This window comes from Lonchura striata, chromosome 1 (assembly GCF_050655825.1).
Source record: "Lonchura striata isolate lonStrDom1 chromosome 1, ASM5065582v1, whole genome shotgun sequence".
NCBI classification, from domain to species: domain Eukaryota; kingdom Metazoa; phylum Chordata; class Aves; order Passeriformes; family Estrildidae; genus Lonchura; species Lonchura striata.
The window spans coordinates 386015-406183 of NC_140703.1; the positions used below are offsets into that span (position 1 = coordinate 386015).

At 41.1% G+C, this 20169-nt stretch overlaps 1 long non-coding RNA gene across 3 annotated transcripts; it reads left to right on the forward strand.

Moving 5' to 3' along the window:
- The first annotated feature begins 1314 nt into the window (after positions 1–1314).
- Positions 1315–17571, forward strand: LOC146768538 (uncharacterized). 3 transcript variants are annotated; one of them, XR_014949531.1, is made up of 10 exons: positions 1315–1420; positions 1508–1674; positions 1758–1830; positions 1908–4129; positions 5421–5484; positions 5563–5604; positions 5698–6237; positions 7535–14804; positions 15057–15134; positions 15623–17571. It is a non-coding gene; the product is annotated as an uncharacterized LOC146768538 (long non-coding RNA). The 3 variants fall into 3 exon arrangements; XR_014949570.1 differs by lacking the exon at positions 1315–1420 and having other exon boundaries at positions 1606–1674; positions 5698–6233; XR_014949318.1 differs by lacking the exon at positions 1315–1420 and having other exon boundaries at positions 1612–1674.
- The last annotated feature ends 2598 nt before the right edge of the window (positions 17572–20169 follow it).

Here is a 20169-nt window from a genome sequence, read left to right on the forward strand (position 1 = left end):
CTGACAACTCCAATCAGTGGCAGAGAGCCCCAGTCCTGGGTGAGGGTGTTGCCATGATCAGGTCAGTCATTTTTTGCACTTGCAGGAGCAGCCTAAATGGTGACCGTGTTACAGCAGTGTTCTTTGCCTTTATTTTTAGAAGGTCCAGGCAGATAGCAGCAGTCAAGGCCCATTGTGCTAGGTGAGCAGTGGACCAAAGCAGTTGTTTTTGCTCAGCTTTTAGTTTTTGGTGGAACTATAAGCATCCACTGTTGTTTGTGTGCTTTAGGGAATCCACTTGGAGTACTCATACCTCTGTCTCCACCTGGCTGATGGACCGGGTTTCATGCACGTGTGGTCTTGCCAGAAGCATTACAGGACCCTGTGACAGAGCCTTCCAATTTTGCATTTCAAGGTCCCCTCCTGGTAACCCACAGGAATGGCCAAGGAGTTGCGGTGAGGCAGGGAAGAGGAGCGAGGGTACACTTAAGTTGCAGCAGTGCCATGTCACCTTGTCTGCCCTTAACCTAGGTGTGCCTTGAGATGACTGTGTCAGAATCCAAGTACGCCTGAGGTGTGTGGCCCGATACTTCTTGGGAGACGGTGAGTAGAAGAATTGTCAGGTTCTGCCCCATGTGCTGTTAAGGTAGTGCACTGACATTTGGTTTTCTTTCTCTTGGCAGAGCAAGAGATAACAACCTGGTGACAACTGGAACTTCCCAGACAGGCAGGAGGCCTCGTTCTGCACCTGATGGGGATTTGCATCCCCAGATATGTGCAAGATAAGTGGAGGGCTACCACCCACAGAGGGGATGGAAGAGAGGTGCCGGGTTGGGACTCCCCAGGAGGGGTTTTTGAGTCAGTTTTGGAGATGGGGATATCTAAGAAGTGTCTCCTAAGGCCACCTAAAGGGAAAGTGTCTGTTTTGATCAAAGTGCTGAGGTGTGCAGGGCAGAGCAGTTCTGGTGTGTGTCCCGCCACTTGTCTCTGGTGCACTCTGTGTTCTTTGGGTCTCTCGGTCCTTTCTTCTCCTCAAAAGCTCTCTCTCCCTGTCCTGTGTCACGGGTGTCTGCACGTATTTGTCCCACAACTGCTCTGCCCTGCTGCATAGCCTGTAATAGCACAAGTCCTGGGGACTTGAAATTTGTTATGCAGGGTGTAGTTGGGCTCTGGATTATATGGGGAGATTGACATAATATGTTTGGTGCTGTTAAGTTGTCCTGCAGCCTTTTGACACTAGTCCTAACTTCCTTTCAGGTGCTGACAACTCCAATCAGTGGCAGAGAGCCCCAGTCCTGGGTGAGGGTTTTCCCATGATCAGGTCAGTCATTGTTTGCATTTGCAGGGGCAGCTTAAAGGGTGACCGTGTTACAGCTGTGTTCTTTGCCTTTATTTTTAGGAGCTCCAGGCAGTTAGCAGCAGTCAAGGCCAAGTGTGCCAGGTGAGCAGTGGACAAAAGCAGTTGTTCTTGCTCAGGTTTCAGGTTTTGGTGCAATTGTAAGCATCCATTGTTGTTTGTGTGCTTTAGGGAATCCACTCAGCGTATGCCAAGCCCTTGTCACCAACAGCTGATGGCCTGGATTTTCTGTGCTTGTGAGCTCTTGGGAAGTATTGCAGGACTCTGTGATGAAGCCTTGAAATTTTGTATTTCAAGATTGCATCAGGGTTGCCTTTGGCAATGGCTGAGGAGTTGCGGTGAGTCGCTGAGGTAGGGAGGGGGAGCCAAGGTCCACTCGTGTTTCAGCAATGCTGAGTCACTTTGTCTCTTCTTAACCCAGGCAGACCCTGCGAAGACGGTGGCAGCCTCTGAGCCTGGCCAAAGTGCGTGGCCCGAGCATTCTTAGGAGAACGGTGAGTAGCAGGATTGCTGGGTTTTGTCCATTGTGCAGCTAAGATCGTGCAGTGATGTTTGGTGTTCTCGATTGTAGCTGAGCACGGGACCACAGCCCGGTGACCATAGGACATTCCCCGCAGTCGAGGCAGCCTCCATTGGCACGCGACATGGATTCTCATCCCCAGATGCCAGAGAGATAAGTGGAGGGCTAAGGCCCACAGATGGGGTGAAAGCGGGGTGATGGGAGGGCCTTTAGGATCAGCTTTGGGGGTGGGGATGTGCAAGAAGTGTCTCCTTAGGCCAGCTAAAGGGAAAGTGTCTGTTTTGATCACAGTGCTGAGGTGCTCAGGGCAGAGCAGTTCTGGTGTGTGTCCTGTCACTTGTCTCTGGTGCACTCTGTGTTCTTTGGGTCTCTCGGTCCTTTCTTCTCCTCAAAAGCTCTCTCTCCCTGTCCTGTGTCACGGGTGTCTGCACGTATTTGTCCCACAGCTGCTCTGCCCTGCTGCATAGCCTGTAATAGCACAAGTCCTGGGGACTTGAAATTTGTAATGCAGGGTGTAGTTGGGCTCTAGATTGTATCAGGAGATTGACGTAACATGTTTGGTGATGCTTAGTTGTCCTCCTTCTGCCAGGCCCTGAAGGACTCCCCCTTCCTCCCCAGATCTTCATTGGGAAATCCCCCTGACCCCTGCGACCCCCCAAAACGATCCCCCAGGGATCCACCTTGAACTCTCTGGGACCCCCTGAATAGTCCCCAGGGATCCCTGAGAATCCCCAGTGGCCCCCAGGACACCCTGGGCCGCCTCCCCAGACCCGCTGGGGCCCCTCCCGGTGTGACAATTGAGAGACCCCCTCAAGCACTCCATGCCCCCCTTCCGGAATCCATCTGGGACCTCCAACCCCCAGAGTGGCACCCCTGGGACCCCCACATCCCTTCCCGCCCTCCCCGAGAACCCTCAGAGCCTTCCCATAGTGGCAATAAAGGCTCAAAGCAGTTACAGAACCACTTCTACTGTGTCCAGTACCTGCACTGGGAACACTGGGAGGGACACTGGGAAAATCAGGAGGGAAGCGGGAACATTGGGTAGCACACTGGGAGGGAACTGGGGCAGCTGGGAGGACTCGGGGACTCCTGGAAGCGATCTGCCATGGAAAAGGAGACAAAGGGAGCTGATGTCATCCCAGAGCCACAGGATATTCCATACTGAGACCCCGGGGCCACCCAGGACCACGGCAAGGGCAGCCAGGCCAAGAGCCAGGGGCAGCTTTGGTGTGGGAGGCATCTGGCATCCCATTCGGAATTTCAGGAGGCCCAGTGGTGGGCACAGGGCCATGAGCACAAACACCTGGGAAAGAAAACTCGCCAGTCCAGGTTCCTGATGTCAGTTTGTAGGGCTCCCTTGGGACTCTCAGGGCAGCACAAGTTTGAGGCGGGGACAGCTTTGGTCTGGGATACGTTCTTTGATATTTGGATTTTGTGAAGTCAGGGGCCAGCTGAGGGCCAGGGGCACCTGGGCACATACTCTGGCCCTTTTCCATGGGAAAGAAAACTCACCAGTCCTGGTTCCTGATGTCAATTTGCAAGTTGTACTTGGGATCTTCAAGGCAACTCCTCATCGACATGAGGGCAGCTTGGGTCCACAACACCTCCTTCTTCATTCAGATTTTCAGGGGGTGGCCCTTCTTTCGGGGCCCCTGGCTCTTGGACTCTGTTGCTGGCCCTATTCTCTGTGAAACACCGCTCACCCTCTACACTTCCTGATGTTGGTTTCGAGGAGGTGCTTGTCTCTTCCAGGGCAGGCAGAACTCTTGCTGGCAGCAGTTTTGCTCCAGGATTAATCCTGTGCCATTCAGAACGAAAAGATGTTGAAAGTCACTTGGGGCCACAGACCTCGTGACCTGACCTCTGCCCTTTTTCCCTGTAAAACCAACCTCACCCTCCCTGTGTGTTGATGTCTGTTCACTCAAGGCGTGCTGCTCTCCAAGGGCTGCGGGAGTTTCTGGTGTCGGCAGGTGTGGTCTGTGAGAAATCATTCGCTGTTTGCAATTTTGGAAGCGCAATTCCTGTTTGGCCAGGGGAAAGACTGTTAATTATCTTGGCAATGAAAATCTGGCACCCCATTGTTTAAGGGTCTGGCAAGGGGCTGTGTAGGGGAGGGAACACCCCACAGGACCTTTCTTCACCTCATCCCTCACTCCTAGGTGTAGCAGCTCCCTGCGTGAGCAGCTGCTTTCAGTGCAGCTACCTGGGCACACCTGCCAGGAGCTATGGTCGGAACATCCAGCAGGGACCAGGGAGCAGCCGGACCCACCCAGGCACGGAGCATCCCTTGGAGAAAATGCCAAGGGAAGAGCCCTCTTGCCAAGGGGCAGCACCTGAGCAGGCCGGGCAGCATGTGGGGTTCCACGGGAGAGCTTTCAACTTTCCCCTTTTATTATGTCAGTCCTCCCCTAGAACCCCCAGACCTTCCACAGCACTCCCAGAAAAAAGAGGGGTTATGGAGAGAAAAGGGGTTTCAAGTATGGGAAAAAGCTTCCTTTTCCGTCATTTCTTGCGTTCAAATAATGAGGAAACGCACTTCCCCTGCAATTTTAATGGTCTCATTTGAAAGAGTCCCTGCCTTTTCTATGCTGTTAGGGGTGCTAATTGACAGGGAATCCCCATATTCCATTTTTTTCCAGTTTAAATAGAGGGGGAAAACCTTGACAGTGTCGTTTATGGGTTTGAATTAAGAGTAACCATTTTTGTTGTCCTAAGGCTTAAATTGAGGGGGAAGCCCAGCTATCTCTCTTTCTTAAGGGTTTGGATTGAGGGGAAAATCCCTCTGTCTTCATCACTGGAGAGATTTAAAGTGAGGAAAGCCTCTCTTTTCCCAGTATTCAAGGGATTAAATGAAAGGGCAGAAGCCATTTATTTGCCACGGTATCCATTTCAGTGGAGGTAAATTCCCCATTTCCTCATTTTAAGGGATTCACTTGAAGGAGGCTCTTTTAAAATGATTTTTCAGCATTTAAAACTACCTTTCAGGGCACTTCTTTCTGTGCCCTAGGACTAAGTACCTCAGAGAAAGGCAAGCCTAGCACATACTTAACCTTTATGCTGCCCAGGAGCCTATTATTTTTCTTATTTATAATGTAGTTAGTCCTAATTAGTAACCCCAAGAAGAAGACTTAGACTGTTCATATAATTAGTATTTTTCTCCACCCTTAGTCTCATGTTGAGCACTACTTAGTAGTCACTGAGGAATAATTATGTAAGTTAACAGCAAATTACCCAACTTATCTAGATATGCTGCCTAAAAACAAAGTTTTATTTCTTACCAGTTTTTTTGCCCTTTTGCTCCAAGTAGTTGTAGAAAAAAGAGCTGTCATTTCCCTGAAGAGTTTCCTTCTATATCCAGCCCTTTATTCCCCTTGAATTCAAGCCAGAGGAGCCGAACAGCTGCAGCTGCTCTGAGGGCTTTTCTACTCGGTGGGGTTTGCCCCTTCCCTTTTCCTGGGTGCCCCGGGAATGAGCGGCGGGCCCAATCAGGGTATATTAACCCCAGCCTTTGCTAAGGGGCTTCATTCCCTCAGCCATTTCACACTAGTCCTAACTTCCTTTCAGATGCAGACAGTTCAAATCTGTGGCAGAGAGCCCCAGTCCTGGGTGAGGGTGCTGCCATGATCAGGTCAGTCATTGTTTGCATTTGCAGGGGAAGCCTAAAGGGTGACCGTGTTAGAGCAGTGTTCTTTGCCTTTATTTTTAGGAGGTCCAGGCAGATAGCAGCAGTCAAGGCCCTGTGTGCCAGGTGAGCAGTGGACAGAAGGAGTTGTTCTTGCTCAGGTTTCAGGTTTTGGTGCAATTGTAAGCATCCACTCTTGGTTACTTTGTTTTATTTTAGGCAGTCATCTTGCAAGATGTCCCTGGTCCGGATGTCTGGATGTCCAAGGCCAGGTGGGTGCAAGCGTAAGGTCTGGGTGGGTGTGCTTTTCAGGGCAGGGGGATGTTGTTTTCACAGTATCTCAGTGTGGGTTGTTTTGCTTTGTTTTTTTGCAGGTGCTGTCGCTGCCCTAGCTGTGTGAAGGAACAGAGGCGAGCGGGTGAGTTGGCATTTTGGCACAGTGACTCACAGGTGACCCTTATGCAGCAGCATGCTAAGTGTGTACCTTTTTGTTTTTCAGGTATCCTCCAGGCAGCTTGTGGAGTCAAATTAAGACTTCAGGTGAGCCGGGGCAGCGGTGTGTCGGAGTTTCGGGGATTCCTCTTTTCGTGGGCACTAGTTGCATTTTCTGTTTTGTCTTAGGTACCCTGAGGAGGAGCGTAGCTGAAGTTTGGAAACGGCAGCACCGAAGCTGATGCAGAGAACGTCTCGCCGTCCACATCCAACTGACATTGGATTCCATCCGGTTGTCTTGCAAAAGCCAAGTGCTGGGGCCAGTAGGTGGGAGATGGGGGGAAAACCTTTACTATCACAGGAGGCTATTTGATGTTAGCTTGGAGAATAGGCCCATAGTGGAACGGGCCCCTCAGGAGCAAAGGGAGAGGGTTTCTCCTCAGCCCCCCCAGAGTCTTCGCCGGGCAGGGCAGTTCCGATCCCTCTCTGGTTCTCGTGACGTTCGCATCGGCGGCCTTCTTTGACTCTTGACGTTGTCGTGGATCTTTTCACCATAGGAGCCCGCCTTCATGTCTGGAGCTATAGCTACAGTCACCCTGTAGTCATTTCTTCCTTCTCTAGGCCTACTGAGCTTCTTAGGCTTCCTCTTAAGTGCTTTGGCACTAACATCTTGAAAGGAGTTGCATGTCATCATCAAGTGCTACTGCCCTAGGGCTTTCTTTTCTTTGGCATCATCAGCCCATGGCTCATCTTGGGCTAGGAATCTTGGGTCCATAAGGTGAAATTGCCAGGCAGTTTCCACTTGTGTCCGTGTCACGTTGTCTGTGTCCGTGTCACGTTGTCTGTGTCATAGGCCTTTGTTACATCTCCATGCTTTAGCAACATAATTTTGTGCCGTATTGGCCATATTTTGCTCACGTACCTTCGCGGATATCAATTATTCTGGCATTTTTACATATTTACTTTTTGGGTCCGGACGATGTACACGAGATGTTCTCATCCGTCTTCATTCTCAGTTTTGGTAGCCCTTCTCATGGACTTCCGGACGGAGCTTATTAGCCCCTCATCACCTGACCACAGTAGTTCCGTAGCATCTGCCTTCTCAAAGGATATAGGGCTCAAAAATTAGTCTTCTGGAGAATTATATCAAGTCCTCACTTATCTTGTATCTCTGTCAGCTTACGTTGTATGCACTTATGATGCACCTACCTGTGTCGGCTTCTATTGTATGTGCGTATGTTGCGCCTACCTATGTTAGCTTATATTGTTTGTGCTTACACTGTATGTACCTACGTTGGCTTATGTTGTTTGTGCTTATACTGTACGTACCTACGTTGGCTTATGTTGTTTGCGCTTATACTGTATGTACCTACGTTGCCTTATGTTGTTTGTGCTTATACTGTATGTACCTACGTTGGCTTATGTTGTATGCACCTCTGTTGTGGCAATTATGATCGGAGCTGCCTTGCCCGGGCAAGTAGTCACGCTCAGGTAGAGCAGTTATAAAGCTTTGCCGTTCATCTGTTCTCTACGGGGTTTGGGGTACAACACTGATGGGCCCAGAGTTGGTATAGCTCCTAGCTCTCAGATAGTCAGTCACTGACCGCCTCCCCTTGTCTCGTAGGTCCCCGGGTCCCTACAGAATTTCCTGGAATCTACCATTTGACATGGAGGTCCTGCGGTCAGAAGAAGCGTTTAAGCATATTCTTCAGTGCAGCGTTTCACGTAAGGGTGGCAGCCAGCGTGTCAGCAGAAGAATGTGTGAGAGTGTGACTGTCTGTGTCTGTCTGTGAGAGTTTGTGTGTGCTTGTGTCTGCAGCTGTGTGTGTGTGTGGAGCAGATACAACCTTGTGTGTATGGCCTTTGCCTTTCAGGGGGGGTTTTCATCAGGCAGGAGGATTTTTTGGGAGTCTCCGGAGCGAGTTGCCGTGAATGTGAGTTTGTGCGTAACGCGAAGGGGGCGTGCACGTCGGCGGAGCGTTTTGCGCCGTTTTTGTTCCGGGTGCGTCATAACAATAAAAGCGTTGTGGACTTTTCTGAAATGGAGACACGGTTATATTGTGTCAATATGTATTTGGCTTGTAGTACATTATATTGTTCTGTCTTTGCAGTTCCTGTCTTTTGATGTATTTTGCTGTATGTAAATTGGACTTGTACTTTTGTGCCTAGGTATGATGTATTCTTTGTTGTATTTGTCTCTGTACTTGCATTTGTATGCATTGTTTCCCTGTGTATTGCTGAAGTTTAAGGGAATAAAGATTAATCAGCCCTAATAATGATGCCTCTTACCCTCTGCCCTGCCCACCATTCATCTCCTGTCTTTCTTTGGTGTGGTTGAGTCCTATCATTTTCACCCTTTTTCTCCCTTTGCCTCTTACTTTCCTCTTTAGTCTGTTCCTCACTTTATCCTTCCATGTGTAACTCTTTGTCTCTGGCTGTGTTTTCCTTTGTTTCCATTTCTAACACATCTCTATGTTTCTCTAACCCTATTTCCTTCTCACCCTATTTTCTTCCATTCCTCTACATGTATTTCCCCATGTCTCTTTGTCTGTCTCTTTCAATCTAGGTTTCACTATGTTTTCTTCTTTTTTTTTTCTTTGTCAGCCTTTGTCTTTCTAACACTTGCTATCATTGTCTTTGTCTCTGACCCTTTTTCCTTTTCTGTCCAACTTTAACTTTTTTGTCTAACTCTCTATTTCTTTCTCTCTTGAACCCTACCTTGTGTTCAGTCTCTCCATTTGTTTTCCTGTAGGTTTTCAGCTCTATTTCTTCTTTTTCTTGTCTCTCTATTTGCTTTTCTCTTTCATTTCAAGTGCTTCCTTTTCTGTTTGTCTTTCACTCTTTTTCTCTTTACCCCACCTTTCTTTCCTCTTTCTCTGCCTTTCTCTTTCTAATCTGACTTTTTTGGTTTTTCTTTTTATCTCTGACTCTTATTTTTCTTGCTCTGTTTTCTTCTTACTCTCTCCTCTTCATTTTTTTTTTCTCACTCTCTCCTCTTTCTTCTCACTCTCTCCTCTTTCTTCTCACTCTCTCCTCTTTCTTCTCACTCTCTCCTCTTTCTTCTCCTTCTTCCTCCCTTCTCTTTTTCTTCCTCTTACTCTCTCCTCCTCTCTCCTCTTCTTCTTCCTCTTAGGCTAAATACTTGTATCAGACATTTTAAACAGGTCTTTTATACAGAAGTGAATACATTAAAAGAGAAAGGAAAAGAAAATAACTGGTAATATATTTCAAAAGTCAAACCAGTATTTAATTTCTGCATCAAGTATTGCAATCAAAGACACCTAAAAGATTCACCTTTCCATAAAATCAAGGTTTTAGTTTTTGAGATGGTGGTTTACTTATTTAGGTGGTTGTTTTTTGTCCTTCCAACAGCTTGTATTTTTAACTGTTCAGTCCATCAGCAGACAGACACCCTGTCCATCTTAACATAGGCTAAGATGGCCATAAAAATAGTGCAGGTGATGACATTGGTTAGCAACCTTTTCTTCTTCATCATCATCATCTCACATTAACAAAGAGAGACGAAAGGCACAAGGAATTCAAATTATTAGCTTTGAGAACTGAAATAAAAATCTTCTTTCCACAATTAGCCTACATATAGTGGCATTAGAAATACCACTTTAAGTTCTGAAAGTACTGGAAGGAATTTATACCCAAAGGATCCTAATTCTTTGGTAAGTCAAAGCTGCCATTTGTACCTGTGAACAGTATCACTTGGAGAAAATGCAACACTTAGGAAGAGTTTTAATTGTTTTTTTCATTACTTGACTCTGTCATTTTTTTCTGAAGTTTTTACAGCTTCTTGCATTCAAATGAAGGAAGATTAAGGCTGGATGGTTAAGGTTGTAATGCAGCATTTCAAAGTAATATTAGTGAAGATGTACTAGAAACTGCATTGCTTAGAAACCTATTATTTCAATAATCCTTTCTCAGAACTTCACAAAGGTCCTTTTATTGTGTCTCTGATAAATAAAATGTGATTTCTATTTAGAAAGAATTAAGGTAGTGAAGACTAACTAGAGAAGAACATGCAACCTTATAGATACTGAGGCAAAAAATAAAGCAAAATGGTTAGTTGCTGGTTCCAACTGGTATTTTTAAGTCTGTACGGCTAAGCATCTCTATCTTATATTTGTGATCTTTCTGCAATTTTGTATTTATGGGGTTTATGCCTGTTCAGAGTAATTAGTGTTGTTTACATTAGAACAAATACTGAAATACACAAAATGAAAAGTTATTGGCAAATGGGATACAGAGTAGCAAATCTGGAAATTAGACGCTGCTGATATTTATCTGTAATGAAATTTGGCATAGGACCAGCAATAGCCAGAAGTAGGTAGAATATCCTGTGATACAGCATCTGAAATTCATCAAAACCCCCCTCCAAATTACCTTCAGTATTGTAAAAGTTTCCATTCTTTTTATTATTTGTACTTTATTAGAGGCATCTTGTCAGTACTACTTTTTCTTAGCCTTATCCGGAGATGCTTTCTTATGTCTGACTCCTGAAAGCCTCTGTGCAGAACCAGAGTTCTGCAGAGCTTTTTCCCCTGTATTCCTTCCCTTTTCTGTCTTCCCAAAAGCTTTTGGGATTTTGGCTTTTACACCATAATTTACTTAATTGCCTTTTCGTGTCAGATAATTCTTATGCATATAACATCTCATTTTTAACTACCTGCTTGGTATTGCTACAACATCAAAGAATTTATAAAATTATTCTTTGTTCTCTTATTAGATTTTTTGCTTTGTCCTTACAGAATCTTCTCTGATAAATAGAAGTGGTAGTGCTTTTTATTTACCGCCTTAATTTCCTGCAGTAAAAAAACACTCTATGTTCATTAATCATTCAACGACAAAGGATATTCTGTATTGGAGCCAAAATTGTATACATTTCTAAGCAACTACAGCATTTTGCTTTATTTTCTTAAATCTGTTTCAGAGCTTTGATCAAATTGCACTCTCCAATTGTTTTCCAAAGGGTGTAATAAGAGAAAAAAAATAACCATTTTTATAACGAAATTTCAAGCAAATAAAATCCTTAAAGGAAATTTGATTCTGTAAATGAGGACTAGGAAGAGGAAGGTCATAAGAAAGTTACATCATCGGAGTTTAATCATCCCCTTAGCACACTGATCTAAAACAGGAAAAGCGTATGAAAAACTGCAGAGGTGTCTTCTGAGAAGGTATATGCACATTTCACATACTTCTTGTTCTGTATCTTTCTTCTAAACAGTGATTAAAGCAGCTCCCAGTACAGATCTGTAACAAATTCATGAGCAAATCTGATAAAACGTGTCTTTGAGTAAACTGTGAACCTAACCTGACAACTAAGATAAATAGTTTGTCAGTTGATCTAACCACACCATTCTTTTCTCCTGTATCTGGTTTCTTTTCTTCAGAATTAACCCAGTACTTTCTCCCCCATCGTGCTTTACAAACAACCTCCCTATCTGCTTTTTGTGCCCTATGAAGCCAAGAGGAGCAGTGATGCACAGGAACACTGAAACTCCAATGTCTGGTCAACTAAATCTGGATGATGCTCTTTAGGAGCAGCAGAATGATTTTTCTAACTGCAAAAACTGTTATAATACCACTTATTTAAACTTGATTTCCTGTTCACTTGTGAATTGATTATTTGACCTTAAATTGTTATGTTTTTTTTGACCATAAAGCCAGTTCTGATTTGCTGAGTTGATGCAGTAGAAAATACTTATATTTACATTGTTCAGCTGTTCGCAGGTAAAGTTGCATGATTCAATAGCCACTGGACATGCTGAGTTCTGACTGGCGTGTTAAAATTTTTCTAATATGTGGGAACTCAAAATGTCTCTCAGACATTTTTAGAGGTTCCAGGCCTTGGTCAGAGGCATTCTAGACCCTGGCAGACAGCTGAAAAACAGCTGTGATTTTGAGTTTGAGCCATGGAATGAATTGCCAACTTTGGAGGTGGAACAAGCAATCACAAAAGGTTAGATAGTATAGTAAAAGTAGTTACAAAGTAGAGGGGAAATTTTTTTAGTATTGTACAGGGGGGTTTTCACTTTGTAGGTGGGGGTCAGAAGTTCTAAGATGGAGGAAAGTGGGCTGATCCTGTTCTTCCTCCTTCTTTTTCCTTACCTCCATGTTCTTGGTGATGTTGGCACTGACAGATCGGTTTAGAGTAGAAAAACACTTGGCAACTAGGTAGTAGGTATTGGGGAATAATTGTAAACATGTTATACGTAATATATCTTATAAAAGATAGCAGCAGCCCTGGGCGGAGAGGGAGACGAAGAAGGCAGCAGATCGAGAGGATGTCAGGGGGTGTGTGTGCCTCTACCCAGGCCGCTGATCAAACAGCCGCAGTCCAAGAACATAATCTGTTAGATAACTAGCGATAAACTGCCTTGAGACCGAACAGCTAAAGCCTGCGGAGTTTTTCTTTGGAAGCACGGGTTGGAGGAGGAATTTCACCACCACATGAGACCCCAGAGCAAGGCCGGGGTTCTCACAGTAATAAAGATGCACCCTTTGTTTATCCACCTTTGTCATTTATACATCCAGCTGTGAAGCTCTCCAGCTTTGCAGTGCTGTTTACTAGGACAATTGAATACCATAACTTCCCAAATTTTGTGTACGTGACCAATCAATATGCAGATTTTATAGCCATAATTTCACACACAGATAATTTGTTAATCGGGCTGCACGCTAAGCTGAGGAAAGCAACACAGCAAATAGTTTTTGCTTTTTTGATAGTTTCTGCCATGTTGAGCTCCCATTCTGTCCATTGGTAATGATTGTACCTCTCATGGGAGGAAATCTGATGGACAAACATACAAAACAATCCACTATTTGGCATAGAGGGAACTAACAACAATAACAGAAGTTTAATATTTTGCTTTCTTTGTCACCTAAGGGTGTGAAAGGTATTCTAGTTCATTGAGTTTATATTCTGCCGCTGATCTTTAGCTGAGGGACACAAAGATATATGTGTTATGCGTGTTTGCATATTTATGTGTTTATATATGCATGTAGATATAGACATATAAAAACACATAAATACACACAGGTGGGGGTGTATGTATATGTATGTATTTATATATATATATGCCTGAGGTCATATGTGTGTGGGATTCAGTTTGTGTTCTGTTAAACCCAGCCCTCTGTGTGTGTGTGTTTGCACCTCGTCCACAGGAGCTGGTTACAGTGCTGGCTATTGAACTGTTGTTGTTTTCAAGCTGTAATTTATTTGGTAATGATATACAATGTTTCACAGTGATAAGGAGTCAATAATGAATATGTTATGCTTTAACATCATAAAGACATCCTTAGGAAAAAGTCCCTGTCTTTCTCCAACAGTGATCCATATGGTGTGCTACTAAAAGGAGAAGATCTCTGAGTGAACAAATGTGAAATAATACAGACTTAATCTTTATTGCTCTTTTCCTATCAAGATAGCCTTTGTTGTCTGGCCTATGAAGACACTGCAAGACTACTCACTCATACAGCATTGTTTTATTGTTCACTTTTATTTTCTCTAAAGCAGACCGGGGTTGTTTTTTTCTTTTTCCTTTGCATATGTCTTAAGAAGTTGACCTTTAGCTTTACTAATGCAATTAATAGTTTTTGCTTCCTATCTCCTATAAATGATGTTGGTGAAATAGGTCACCTGATTTCATGTTCTAGTAGGTACAGTCAGAGAAAATTCTGGATATGTAAATTATCATATTTAATTAGCATTATTTCTATCCTCTTTATTACACATTTTGCAATACTATTGATTGTTGGACCTAGAGTATCTTTTGTCCTCAAGCCACACACCTAGAAGTCACCTAAATCTTCATTTTTTCTGAGGATAATTCAGCTTGGAATAATTTTTTTAAATCTAGATTAAGAGTAAATAATTTAAATGGAAGTTTTGACAGGACCACACGTATAAGGTTTTGAAGTATTTCAAGACTACGAAAAATTGCTACCCTGTCATCTGACTTTTTAGTCTTTATCTAAGACATAAACCACATGTTTGTTTGATGTTTGATTTTTTGTCCTAAAAGGAGTAGGTGCTTTATCAATAGACTTTATTTTAATCAATACTGCCTCGATTATTCCCTACATGAATCCAATTTTTATTTCTACTGTCTAGAGTGGGAAAATATGAGAAAGAGTTCCCCACATCAAATCCATCTGCATCATCTCAGAGGCTGCCTTCAGTAGCTTAAACATGACTAAACCCCTCCCACTGTTACACTGGAAAGAGTCTTGATGACTCAAAACTTTAAAAAAACCTTGTCGTTTTCACTCCATTTAAATGTGTCACTTTTAATAGCAAAACAAGTAGAGAAATTCCAATGTGAACTCATTTTAGAGCAATGACCAAGTATTATGAATATTTGACTGTATTTAATCTTTCAGCTCCTTTTCTTATTGCATCCTTAACCCTACTCCTGAAGGGACTTGGATTTAAATACAGTAGAATTTCCAGTGTTGAGCAAATCTCTGGTTTCATACCTGAAGATCTCCTTAGTTCAAAAATCCACTTTGTAATTAATTTTATTTATGCTGTGCAACTCTGCTTTCCCAGATATTAAAAAGCATATTGGCAAAGAATATGACATTATTTCTTGAATAAAATGACAGGAAGTAATGCAGCAAGATTTTCTGCCTTGAGAGTCACCTGACTTCTCCATTCAGTGACTTTATATTCCTATTCAGGGATTATTATACCTAAGAATCCAGAGTATAGCCAAGAGAATAGTAATAGAGAAGTTCTAACTGTAATGCTGATTTTCTACTGTTTGTTACTATTTCCTCACCCATAAAAGGCACTTGTAATTAATTTTCTGTTCCCTAGGACCACCTGTAGAAGTAAACTTCACTATTGGTGATGAGATTTAAACACGAAGAAAAAAAGCTGGGTAAGTATGAAGTTGTTAAACTCGCTGTCACGAGACTGTATTGTTGAAGACTGTTACAGGGATGATGGGAGTCTGGGATAAGTTTAGCTATGAAAACTTAGTTCCATTTCATCAAGGAGGCTTAAAAGAAGACCCAAATTGGGTTGTTTTTTTTTGCTGTTGTTGTTGGGTTTTTTTTGGTTTTTTTTTTTTTTAAACTGAATATTTTTGGAAAAAATATGAAGTAGTTATCTCTGACATTTCTATTGACAGGTGGCCAAGACATGTCTGGGGAATCGTAATGATTCAACATCTCGTTTGGAAGCAGCAGAAACAGAGACAAGCTTTCAGGTATTCTCTTCCAGAGTAATTTTTGGGGTTTTACTAAAAGGTCTCATGAGATTCAGTTACTTAAAGTAGACTTACACATTCTTCACCAAGTTCTGTCTCAAAAGAGAAGACTACTTAATTCAGACTTTGACTGTGTCTGATTGTAATTGATCTGTTCAAAATTATTTCTGGCTGGTAACAATTTGCAAACTATTAAATATTTAGAAAGCTGGTAGTCAAATTACTTAATTTGACAGTGTCATGTGTATAGCCCTGGAAGCAGGAGTAAGGAGAGTTTTCCAAAATAATTAAATATTAAATACCTATGTGGTTGTTTATATATATATATATAATATGCAGTGATATGAAGCTGTATGTAGCATCAGACTTGTATGGTTTTGCACTTAGAGATCAGGACCCTTTTCTAGGGACAATTCCAATTTTAACAGACTTTTTTATTTCTGTTTATGTATATATGTATTCTATACACCATATTTTTACCTTTACAGAAGTTTCGCAGCCCTCCATGGACTAAACCTGAAGATGAAAAATCACCTGAAGAAAAAGAGAAAAAATACAAAGAATCAGTTAGTACACCAGAATAAAAACTCTAAATGCTACTAACCTACATTGAAAAATGCCAATCACTTCCATTTTCATGTTCTGCTAGCACAAAGGCATGAAATGTCCCAGGTTTCTAAAGCATGCATTTTTCACTATTTTATGAATGTCTGTAAATTAGTCTATAACAGACCAGTTAGTACCTTCCAGCAATAATCCAAAATTGATGTTTGAAGAAGTGCTTTGTAATGCAGTCCAGTTTTTGAACTCTTGTTCTACCTTATCAGTAATTGTATACTATAAATTACCCATTTCGTAAACAACAGTCATTCTCAAGTATATTTCTCACTGTTTTATTTCATGTAATTTTGTGGCAGATTAGTTCTAATATTAAGAGGCAGTCAATGTGGAGGGGGGAAGATATCTGTGTAACCATATTTGAAGTACAATCCTTAAGTGCAACTGCAAAAAGACAACTGTGTGTGTGGGGGGTCCATGTATGCTTACCTTTTAGTAATTCCATCTCAAATCTAATTACTTACACAATAAAATATGCTTATTTTCTTCTTTCTTTCCTCAGTGCTATCTTAACTAGTTCATTTTTGAACACTGAAAAGCTGACAGAATTGGATTTTAAGGGATGGAGATGGAGAGAATCATTACTTTAAGGATTCAAGCAAAAAAAATGTGCAGGTGGTACTGAGTTACAGTGTCATAGCTTGGATGGCAGCCGTGGGAAGTCGGTTTCATCCCTTGTGTTTGTGCTGATCTCGACGGGATGGAATACACTTCCAAGGGGAAAGCCCTGTTTGGTCCACTACAGTTGGCCTTTGATCCCTCCATCGGGGAGGACTGATTGGAATCAGCTCTGTCACTCATGGATTCTTTCAGTTTCTCCTTAGTCACACTATGACAAGAAAGCAGAAAAGAAAGGGAGAAGAGAGAATGTTTTTCTTTTTTGGGTGCATGTCATTATTGGTCTAATTTAAGAATTCATATGCCATATCTTTTTGAGATGCACATCTTTCAGGAATGGTTGGAATAGTAAACTGCCTGATGCAATGCTATCTATCCCTAGCAAGAATTGTCTTAAGCATTTGTAACTTGTAAACTTCCACCTTGGTCTTAATGCACACCTCAGCACATTTTCAACTAGATTTGAAGTAGTTATAATAATTTACTTTGTCTTGCTTTGTATCAGTTTAAAAGCAAATAGACAAATCTTTAACTTAGTGATGCTCTGTCTTCAGTTTTAGCATTTAAGACTTTACCTCTCCTTCAACAGTCTCCTTCAATACCTCCTTGTCCTTGCTGGTGTGAAAAATGCATATTTTATGATTGGCTTTTCGCAAAGGCTATAATGAATATTCTATGTGTAATGTTAGAACGTTATGCTGTGTTAATTCACTTAAGTAGTGTGTTAAATACAGTTTTAGGTTCTAACCTAATGTTAAAATAGAGACTATGTATGTGGGGAAGTTTTTTTTTAGGAATGAGATACTTACTTCAAAGAACACCTAAATCTTCCAAAGCAGAGGAATTTATGGCTTTTATCAGAAGAAGTTAATTTCTTCAGGCCTTACTCAGACTCAAAGATGCCAGGGGATTAAAGGAAACAATTAACATACAACAAACAGAGTTTCTTGTTTAAAATAGAATGCATTCGTAACCATAAAAGATATATAAATATGCAACAAGTATATTAGTTTAAGGGTGATTCCTTTATTCACAAGTCATGCTTTTCGTAACTTAATGTCCGAGAACATCCGGACGTCCGTAATTCTTTACTTTTTTATTGTCTTGTAATTGTCCTAACTCTAAACTTTAGTACTCTAGTGATATTATTATTTTTATAACCATTTTATTATTATTAAACTTTTAAACTTTTAAAAACCAAGTGATTAGCGTTTTTCACACTGGTATGAGTAATCTTTCACCCTGACATTTTGTATGTGCTCCTCTACTCAAAGATAGATAGTTGCAGTTTCTCTGCCTTTTTTAAAACTAAAAAACCTCATGAGCTGACCAAATGATGACAAAGTACAGCTTAAGACTATCCATGTTAAGAGCCAAAAGACACAAAATCGTGGCTATGAAATTAATCAGGTAAGAGATATGTGGCTCTTTGCATTTGATCCTAAATCTTGCTGAAGACAGTCTGCTTTCTTTCAAAATTTTCAGTGGGCAAGACACTTGTGGTTTTGTCATATCTACAGCTGGCATTAATTTCTAGTGATGCTAAAAGCAGCATTTCTTTGCATGTGACAGACCTTAACTGAGAAGGTCACTGGAACTCTGTTTCAGTCACCTGTCAAGAAAGGATCTGCACTGCGCAGTGGTTGAAGCCCTCCAGCAGGACGAAAGCCAACGAGCACAATGCTTCCTGTAGCTTTAGAAAGAAGCCTTTGTCAGCAGGATCCCCTTCATCAGGCAGCCTGGAGTAGATACTATCCACAGGGCTCCTTGGCTGCCTTGGTCACGGGTTCTTGCCTACAGGCTTTGGACTTGCTCGTGGCTGTTCTTCAAACACGGCTCCTCACGTGGAATCCACTTCTTGGTGCAGAGGGCAATCCCTCCATCTCCCCTTCCTCCCCTGTATCTTCTGACCAGGCTGGAGCTCTCAGTAGTGACACTGCAGTCATGGGATTCAGCCCACCACATCCCAGAGATGCAAAAGGCCGTAACTTTCCTGCAGCACAGCGGCTTCCAGCTCCTCCTGTTTCTTGCCCGTGCTGCAGGTGTTGATGGAAGGCGCCTCAGCCTGCCTGTCAGCCGTGTCACCTTCCCAGAGGAACACCCCTTTTCTTCCTTTCTCACAATTTTCTGGTGTTTTCCCGCCAGCTTTTATTCCCTTGGCTTTCCTGACAAAGCCAACCCTAGACTTGCCTTGGCCTCTTACCACTCCCTGGCACTTCACTGCCTTGCATGCCCATCTCCCGCCTTGGATAAATGAGGTTTTTGTTTTAAATTGGTAACTATTTTTATATTAAGAGTTAATAATGTAAGGGCTTTTTAATTATATGGATTATTTGTAATGTTTTTTATTGGTATATTAAGTAAGTAGGTAAAAAATGGATTTTTTTGAGAAGTGCTAGATAAATACAAAGTATTTAAACTTGAAACTTTAGTGAAAGTTACTTAAATGTTTGTTTTAGGTTGGTTAATTGGTAAAGTGATATAATTAAAAGTAAATAAAGTAAATAGAGTAGAAGTATAATATTTGATAGAATTTTATACTTTGAAAGTTATTAAATAAGATTTTTATAATATTGATTTTTATATTTATAAAGAAACCTAAAGTTTATATATTTTGGTGGGTGCAGTACAAGACGTCAGGTGTAAGTTGCAATTCTTGCATAATCTACATTTGTATTTACATAGTGTAATTTATCTGTGTATTTACATTGGTGTTTTGTGGAGTGGTGAGTGTGTTTTTTGTGTGATCTGGTTTTATGTTCCTTATTGAAATTTACTTGGGTTTTTGTACTTGTTGAGATATAAGTAAACTTTATGTTTTGATATAAGAAATAAGTATTGTTAAGTTTTGTTTTATAAAATTGTATAGACTTGCAAGATAATGGTATAAGTTGTTATAATTTTTCAGTTATAAGCATGAAGAAATATAAGAATAAAATAATGTATGTAGTAAAGAAGAAATTGATAATAATTAGGAATTACTTAGATAATATCTATAATTAGTAACATAGGTGAAATTATATCATTAGTAAGTATTAAAAGATGGTACATTATTTTAGAGTTTTTAACAATTGATAAATGTTAAATTAGTAGTAAGTTAAATAATTATGTGTGGATAATGATTTTTTAAGTTTAAAATAATAAGTTTATTTGTTATATTGATAAAGTTAAATTGTTAAGTTAAAATTATTTGAATTTTATTTTTGACGTAGAAAATATTTGGGTTTCCTGTTAATTATTTTATTTAGGTAGATATAGGGTTAGGTTATAGTTTAAATTTTAATTGGTGTATGTTACTTAATATATTTTTATATAATGTTTTTAAAAATAGTAGTTAAGAGTAAAAATGTTAGGATTAAAGATGAATCACATTATTTAATAATTGGATTTTTTAGAAGTGTTTTTAGAATATATTTGAATATAGTAAACTTTTTTTTAAAGATTTGAAAGTGGTTATGGACAGGATTGTGAGTTTGGATTTGGATATTGAGAGTGTGAAGGTGGAGGAAATGTATGAGAGAGCGATTACTTAGTGTGAAACTTAGAAAAAGAAATTAATGTTGTAGTTGAGTTTTATATTGAAGTGATTTTGTAATAATAACTGAGGAAAGTGATCAGATTAACAGTTTGGAGGAGGTTTTTAATGAAATATATTTTTTTTAGTCTTGAAAAATATTTAAAACTATGAGATAAATTTAGGTTAAATTATAGAGTTAGTGTAGAGATTAGTTAGAGAGTTAACTTGTTTTAAGAGCTGTAAAAGTAGAGAAAAAAAAAGTAGGAATTAGAAATTTTATGT